We start from the raw sequence: 8,474 nt of genomic DNA, 5'->3' as shown, positions 1-8,474 counted from the left end.
GATTCTGGCCTACCTAAGGGATACCACTCTGCACAGCAAATGCTACCCGCACCCAACAAAAAGAAACAATACTTTGCCAACATGCATACTTGCTGAATGTTGAGCTGCTCTCTGATTTATCAGTAACAGCCTTTAGGGGTAAACCTTACATTTCAACTTGACTGCTGTCCAAGGGTTACTTCTCACACTATATTGACCTACTCTAGCCATGGAAGCAGGGCGTGGACTAATCCTACAGATGAAATCCTTACCCTGTCAGCTTGCTGACAGGGTTAACCTCTTTGGTCATGTGGACAAGTCGTCCGACCTCTGATAAGAAGGTCCGTGGTTTGAATTCCATCACGCGACTCGGAAATTCTATGGTCACTACACTGGGGCCCAACGTGGGGCTGAGCATGTTCATAGTAAATATGCGCAAAATAAGTCTCAGTACCCTACTATGCCGCCCGGGACATGCCTTCTGTTGACGGGGAAGCATGTGGCAGGGCGTGGAGTCATCCCACAGATGACATCCTTACCTTGTCAGCTTGCTGACAGGGTTAACCTCTTTGGTCATGTGGACAAGGCGTCCGACCTCTGATCAGAAGGTCTGTGGTTCAAATCCCAACAGGGGACTCGGAAATATTATGGCCGCTACACTACTTGGAAGTTTTTTCAGTAGTTCTATTTGTTCACAAACTTTGTGACATAAAATGGCTGTTCTCACAATTTTATTGCCTTTCAGTATTCCAAGCATTGATGGAAGCAAGTGCCTTCATGCTGTTTCAAACTTCTATCTACAAATAGGGGATATAATGTCTGCAAACCTTTTCAAAGACCAATTAGAATTGTACTTGACCTTTAGATTCTGGAAATGGACGGTTTAATTTGTCAATATCTGTGGAAATATGCACTACATTTAAGTCGTCAGGAATGAAGAAGAAAAGATTAGAACTGAAAATGAGTTGACATTAATAATTCTGGGTCTCACATCTTCCTGTTCTGTGTTTAGGTCACTTATATTTCATAGTGATTTTCAAGAAAAATATAATCTGAAAAATATTCTTTCCACTTTTTCGCTATTTATTTTCATGGCTCATGTGTACATCTATTGTAATTTTTAAAAAATGTTCAAAAAAAAATTAAATAAAAAATGCTGTGTCAGATTGAAAATATTTTTCAGGCATTTTTCTAAAGCTATTCCAGAATAAAATGTCACATAATATCATTTGAGACGGGTGCACAATGCTTCACCCACCTCTGGTGATTTGTGAAAAATAGTTGTGTCTATCGGGCGTAGATTATACCTCTAGAAGTAGAGTAGATGTTGCAGACTTCATATGCACAGAGCTACCAACACCACTACCATGCTCCTATTCAAAAGGCGGCGGTGGGGTAGCCTAGTGATTAAAGTGTTTGCTTGTCACGCCAAAGACCTGGGTTCGATTCCCAACATGGGTACAATGTGAAGCCCATTTCTGGTGTTCCCTGGCATGATTTTGCTAGAATATTGCTAAAAGCAGCGTAAAACAATACTCACTCACTCCTATTTGAATGACGCTGAAACCCAAAACAGTCCTGTCATCATATGATGTTACACAATGTGTAATAAAGGGATATTGTTATTATATGCATGATCTCTCCTCTGATGAGCAACAATGCATAACACAACACCCCCAGACCTCATATTGCACTTCTAGCCAGCTAGAGGGGTCACGGGTGGCCCAGTCGTCTAAGGTGACGTGATTCGCTGTGCAGAGTTGCGTCCCTTGGGTACGCCAGAAACCTATGATTGTGGGTTCGAAACTCGGTTCCCCCCGATTATGTTTCTAGGTTTGTCAGCACCATACCCATGCTCATGGGTTTCACCGAAGTGGTAAACATCTGAGACCTGCATCACTTCGGGCTTTCCTCTCACATTCAGCTGACACGCCATGATATAACTGGAATACTATTAAAAGCGATGTGGAACCCAAAGCACTCACTCACTCACTCTTGCTAATTAGAAGACCACCCTTCATATCTATCTATAAATTTTAATGTGATATGCGAAGAAGAGAAATTTATTCACTTAATGAATCCAAACGTTTTTCAAATATTGCTTGCTACAACACTTTTTAAAATGTTTAAGAGACGAACTTGTGGCCATGAAAATTAAATTACCTCTCTCCCTATCTACCCTTTCTTTTTCTTTCGTTGTTGAATCGAGGAGTTTGTTATTGTTTCCTGTGTGTCTTCTTTCCTCTATCTCACATTACCTGTATGTATATATTTTGTTTATATTGTATACAGTGTCTCATAAGCCAATGTCTGGCTGGACGCACTCCATACACCTTTTGTCTTATATGCATCGATTTTATATTGTACATGTGCATGTGATACTTTAATAAACCACTACTACAACTACCACTACCACTACTAACTACTACCACTACCACTACTACTACCACTACTACTACTACTACTACTACTACTACTACTAACTACTACCACTGCTACTACAACAACTACCACCACCACTACTACTACTAACTACTACTACAACTACCACCACCACCACTACTACTACTAACTACTACTACTACTACTACTACTACTACTACTACTACTACTACAACTACTACAACAACTACCACCACCACCACTACTACTACTACATAAGTAAGATTTTAGCGCTTACTACCACTACACAAGGATCTGCGAACATTCCAGGACAGATCACGTCAGAATGACCTTTCACCCGACCAATCAGAGTGTCACTTTCAAGATCGGTAACTGAAAGTCGGAAAGTGTTTTCTAATGATGCAGCCTAACAAATGGTCAACAAGAGGCAGGGTTCATACAGATGTTTGGACTCTAAATTGAAGCACTTTTAAGCACTTTTCAAGGAAGAACATTTGTGTTCAAGGACTACTTCCATTCTTCAAAAATAACTTCCTGATTGCCCAAATCCTGTAAATATACTCCCAACAATGACTGACTACTTTGTCTGTGAGATTGTAGTGAACTTGCCACATCATACCAATATGAATTTAGGTTCAAATTCTGGTTCGCTCCGATTATGTTTCTAGGTTTGTCAGCACCATACTCATGCTCGTGGGTTTCACCAAAGTGGTAAATGTCTGAAACCTGCATCATTTTGGGCTTTCCTCCCACAGTAAGCTGACACGCCGTGATATAACGGGAATACTGTTACAAGCGGCGTTAAACCCAACTCACTCACTCACTCACTCACTCACTCACTCACTCACTAATATGAATTTCCTTCCAGTTGCAGAAACACAAAGTTTGTTTGTTTTTTTTGTTTTGCACATCCATGGGTCATTGGTACTTCGAAACGTGTGATAGAAAATACTTCCCAATGATCTTCCTGCTTCTGAAATCGATTGGACACAAAAACCATATAATAAGACAGTTTGACAGAAAACGGAAAAATTAGCAAATGAATTGTCTAGTTATTATGTGTCTCCATTTTGAACATGAACAATTTCCACTAGTGTGCTGTCAGGATCTTCTGCAACATGTCGGAGGTGTTGAAATAACTTTCATGACCTAATTTCGTTTCCAGGGATTATATTAGTGTAATCTGAAAATAAAACATGTCACATTAAAAAAACAAAATCAAAACAAAACAAAAAAATTCCTGCTTCTGCAACATGTCGGAAGTGTTGAAATAACTTTCATGACCTAGTTACGCTTTCAGGGATGACAATGGGCCGGGATAATATAACTATATTCAGTAACATAAGGCGCAAAGAATTCAACACACCCATTTAAGGTAAAACAACATGAAGTAAACAAGGCATTGAAACTCAATCAATAATAATCTTCAGTAGCAATTTTGTCATGTCGAGATCAATTTTACTTACATTCCAGCAGGTTTGATGCTACTTTTCATTGGACATGGTAAAATTGAAGCACTCTTCAAATCTGTGTGATACAGACTTTTGATTCCATCAAAATCATAATCCATCTCTCGCTTCATTTGAACTGTAAGAGACCTTTCAGAGCCATTGCCATACAATCTTGGCTATTTACCAAACATTCCAGAATTTGTTTTGTCCGGTATCAAAATTAGAATTGGAGAACTTTGTCAAAATATATTTCAAAGCAAAGCCTGACACCCCCCCCCCCCACCCCCCCACCACCCAACCCACCCCACCCCCCCTCTCAGGATCCGCCTATGTTACTACATGCATCCAGTACATGTCAAAGTTTCACAAATTTGTGACTGACTTAGGCTGCGTTCACATAGTGCTGGTCATTGCTCCCTTTTGAGATCAGACAGTGCTACAACATGAAAAGTGAAAAAGTCGGATTACTATCCTCAATGATCTGGAATGTCCTATCATTGTCTGACAGTTGCATACGTTCATAACAGAGTCCTAGAGATCACAAAAGGTCCAGAGAGCTCGGCCAAGCAACATTCGGGAAACTCAGCCGAATTTGTCTAGTCAGATTACAATCGTGACCATGTCGTGACAGATTCTGCTGTATCAGATCAAAATCATAACAATGTCCTGTGTTGTCTGGATGGTGTCCTGTGGATTGGGACGCTGTCGTGATGAATGGGCGTGCTTTAGAGAAATTGTTCATTGCCGTTTCTTGTCGATTGATTCCAGATTGCATCCAGATCTTGCCGAATGCGAACCGTCCTTGTCGGTTTACTGTCTGGTCACTGTCTGATCTCTGTCAAATCACATTCAGGAGAATCGGGACGCTGTCTGGACAGACTCGGTTGTTTTTTACCATGTGGAAGATAAAAATCGGATCTTATTCGGATTGAGAACAGGAGAATCGGGACGAATTCGGATGGAACCGGCTGAATTGGGACGCTTCCTGAACAATATCAAATTGTTGTCATGATTAAATAAATGTTTTAACAAATTTGTGAATTTCCCGCAGGATCTTGATCAGACTTTTGACAAATTTTAATTGGGAATGGTCCTATCAAGGATGGCAGTATCCTGAATGTGTGACTGAGCCCTCACTGAACATGCTTTTGTAAACTCAATCAATCTAAGACACAATATACTTTATTGACCATCCTACATCAGTATTCCCAGTGTTATGTGTAATTTCTCATTGTTCCTTTGGCTTGACATCATCAAACTGTGGGCACTTCACATTTATTCATTCAGAACTGGTTGTAAATCAATAAGATTGATCAAGGCACTCAAGTGATTTGATGCACTTCACAAGGAAAGACCTGTTTTATTACAATACAGATCTTGATTATCAATCACCTTGACTGGGCGCCACCATTTTGTTTGACGGAAATACAAGAGAAATGGGAGGGACATAGAGGAGCCACTGGTTGAGCGTCGATGGTGCCACTAAATTCCAGCCGAGTTCATCAACTTTTGTAGTCAGTTAACTCCCTTGCCTCAGGAGATGTGTGTTTTGTGTGTTTGTTTGTTACTTAACGCGGCACTCAGCAATATTCCAGCTATATGACGGCGGTCTGTAAATAATTGAGTCTGGACCAGACACTCCAGTGATTGACATCATGAGCATTGATCCTCACAATTGGGAAACGATGACATGTATCAACCAAGTCAGCGAGCCTGACCACCCGATCCGTTAGTCGACTCTTACGACAAGCATAGTCGCTTTTTATGGCAATCATGGGTTGCTGAAGACTGATTCTACCCCGCATCTTCACGGGTCTGTTGATAGGTAAACATTATGTGTGCAACCTGGTTTAGTCTGGTGCAACAATGTTTTGATGTCAACATACAACCATTATATAGTTCCATCAATCGAACACTTTCAGCTAAATAAACGTCACAACACAAGGAAGTAGTAAGTATGAATCACATGCACTGTTCAATTTTATGTCATTTGTCTGTATATCGACATTAACTCAACTATCTCTGACATTCATACCACAGACATTAAGCATTAAATATTCAGAGGATAATAAATGTAGTCAATTATCATGGGAAAACAGTCTGTATTGTTATCTTAATTATTCACAAAGTTATTAAATGCTAACAGACCTGTCAAATATCATTAAGAGAGAGGGGAAATTGGGAGGGTGGGGGGTTAGGGAGGGAGGGCGGTTAAGGAGGGAAGGGGGATTGGGAGAAAGGGGGGTTGGGGAGGGAAGGGAGATTGGGAGGGAAGGGGGATTGGGAGGAAGGGGAGATTGGGATGGAGGGGGGTTTGGGAGGGAAGGGTGATTGGGATGGAGGGAGGGGGGATTGGGAGGGAGGAGGGTTTGGGAGGGAAGGGAGTTTGGAAGGGATGGGGGCATAAATTATGAGGGGTCGATGGAGTCAAATCATTGGCAACCTTTATCCATCATTGTGACATACATATCAACCTTCACAACTGTATGTCAGTTTAACAAATCTTATATTTGGGATAACACTTTCTTAGTAAAGGGGGGGCGGTTGGGGAGCCTAGTGGTTAAAGCGTTCACTCATGACACAGAAGACCTGGATTCAATTCCCCACATGGGTACAATGTGTGAAGCCCATTTCTGGTGTCCCCCGTTGTGATATAGCTGAAATATTGCTAAAAGTGGCGTGAAACAATACTCACTCACTCTTAATAAAGTACAGATTCTAGTACTTTTGGGGGTTGAGTCCCATCCTGGATTAAAGTCTGACAAATAATAAAATTTGTACTTTACTTCAACAATAATGAAAGTCTGACAAGTACGAAACCTTTACTTTTCTAAGAGAGTATATCACTAATATAATATTTTTTACATTTGATCACTTTCTAAATGGCATTGTGTATTCATAGCTTTCGGCCATGGGAGCCGTGCCAGTTTACACTTGTCAGAGGGGTACTCAAAGTACGTGATCTAGACTACCAGTTGTCGGACATTCATTTTTTATGAAGCCTCGGTGGCTGAGTGGGTTAGATCCCCGACTTTGTGTGCTGACGATTAGGTGCCTCACTCTGGGAGTGTGGGAGTTTGAATCCTGGATGACACTCAACCCCCAAAGTACTAGAATCTGTACTTTACAAAGAAAGTGTTATCCCAAATATATTTGTATGTCAGTTTTTGTATGACAGCCTGAAATGTTTATGTACGACAGATATACTTTTCCAGAATTTAATTCCTCATAATTAAGGGTGCATGTAACACACGAGTGCGTATTATACGCGAAAAAATAAGTCTTGTGTACATTGTTCAATCGAAAGGTGCCATTTGGGATTGTTCACTAGCCAATATATTAGCAAATATCGCCGTGGGCGCTTATTAGAGCGGAGCGCTTATTAGGTCGAATACTTTACTGTGAATTTTGACTGAGGAAACATTTCTAACACGCCTTACCACTTCATTTGTTTATCAACACGATTCGGAAAGTTAGATCTCAACAACAGAAATCTCACACAGAACATGAATACAGTATGTGAACAAAGTCAATTATGATGTAACAAGCAGATGACATCACATGAAACACTTTGTTGTCATGATATCCGTACAGGTCTGCTGACAGATAGCTGGATTTTATTACGAGTAATGATCAATAATGTCATGTGCAAAAGTTTTTGGTTTTTTTTGTTAGTAGAATTAAAATACAGCATGAGGGTGAGTGTAGACTAATATATAGTCCAAGAAATAAATCTTAAAAATAAAAATAAAATGTTAAAAATATATATCAAGAACAATGTTTAATTTCAGGAACTGAGACAATCCAGACTTGCCAAATCATTCTAGTCTTGAGCTGGATTCCTTTTTTAATTTATTCGCAAGGGTCTGGGTGTCCAGTAGGGCTGGGACGGGTAACTCGGGTACCCGGGTCTGGTGGGTCCTGAGTAGGACCCGGGTACCCACGGGACTACCCGGACCCGTGGTTAGTCGCGTGATATATATTGTTTGATGACAAAAATTATCTAAAAACTCTATGGTTAGTAACACTATAAGTCACTAATGTCCCATTTCTTTCTGACAATGCACCCATTCCTTCTGACTTTTATATTCATAAATAAAGATAAGACTTCATGCCTTAAACTTCAGCGTATGCATTAACGGATCGTTTAGTGTGTATCTAAATACATTTTGTACTGTAAAACTTTTCCAAATTGGACAGTTTGTTCCTATCTCTAAATATCTACAGCGGGTATCCAGGTAGGGTCGGGTAATAGGGTTGTGGGTACCTGGGTAGTAAATTTGGACCCGTCCCAGCCCTAGTGAATGGGGTGAGTAAAGCATGTATGTTTATCAGAGGTGAGGTGAGGTGAGGTGAGGTGAGGTGAGGTGAGGTGAGGTGAGGTGAGGTGAAATTGGGTTTAATGTCACATCCAAGATTATTGCACTTATATAGCGATGTGCATGCACGTGTGTGTGTGTGTGTGTGTGTGTGTGTGTGTGTGTGTGTGTGGCTGCTTGTACTAGACCGGACTGATGCCGATTTTAGTGCTAGCCCAATGAGACACCATGCTGCAGTTTAACATGAATACCCCACTCAGACACAGTATACTGACTCCGAGCCGACCAGTCCTTGTTTTAACCCCTTAATGTCGAGCACCAG

The sequence above is a fragment of the Haliotis cracherodii genome, unplaced genomic scaffold (genome assembly GCF_022045235.1).
Source record: "Haliotis cracherodii isolate W230 unplaced genomic scaffold, xgHalCrac1.p SCAF_13, whole genome shotgun sequence".
Lineage (NCBI taxonomy): Eukaryota > Metazoa > Mollusca > Gastropoda > Lepetellida > Haliotidae > Haliotis > Haliotis cracherodii.
The sequence above is the reverse complement of the archived record's forward strand: the minus strand, read 5'-3'. Positions refer to the sequence as shown.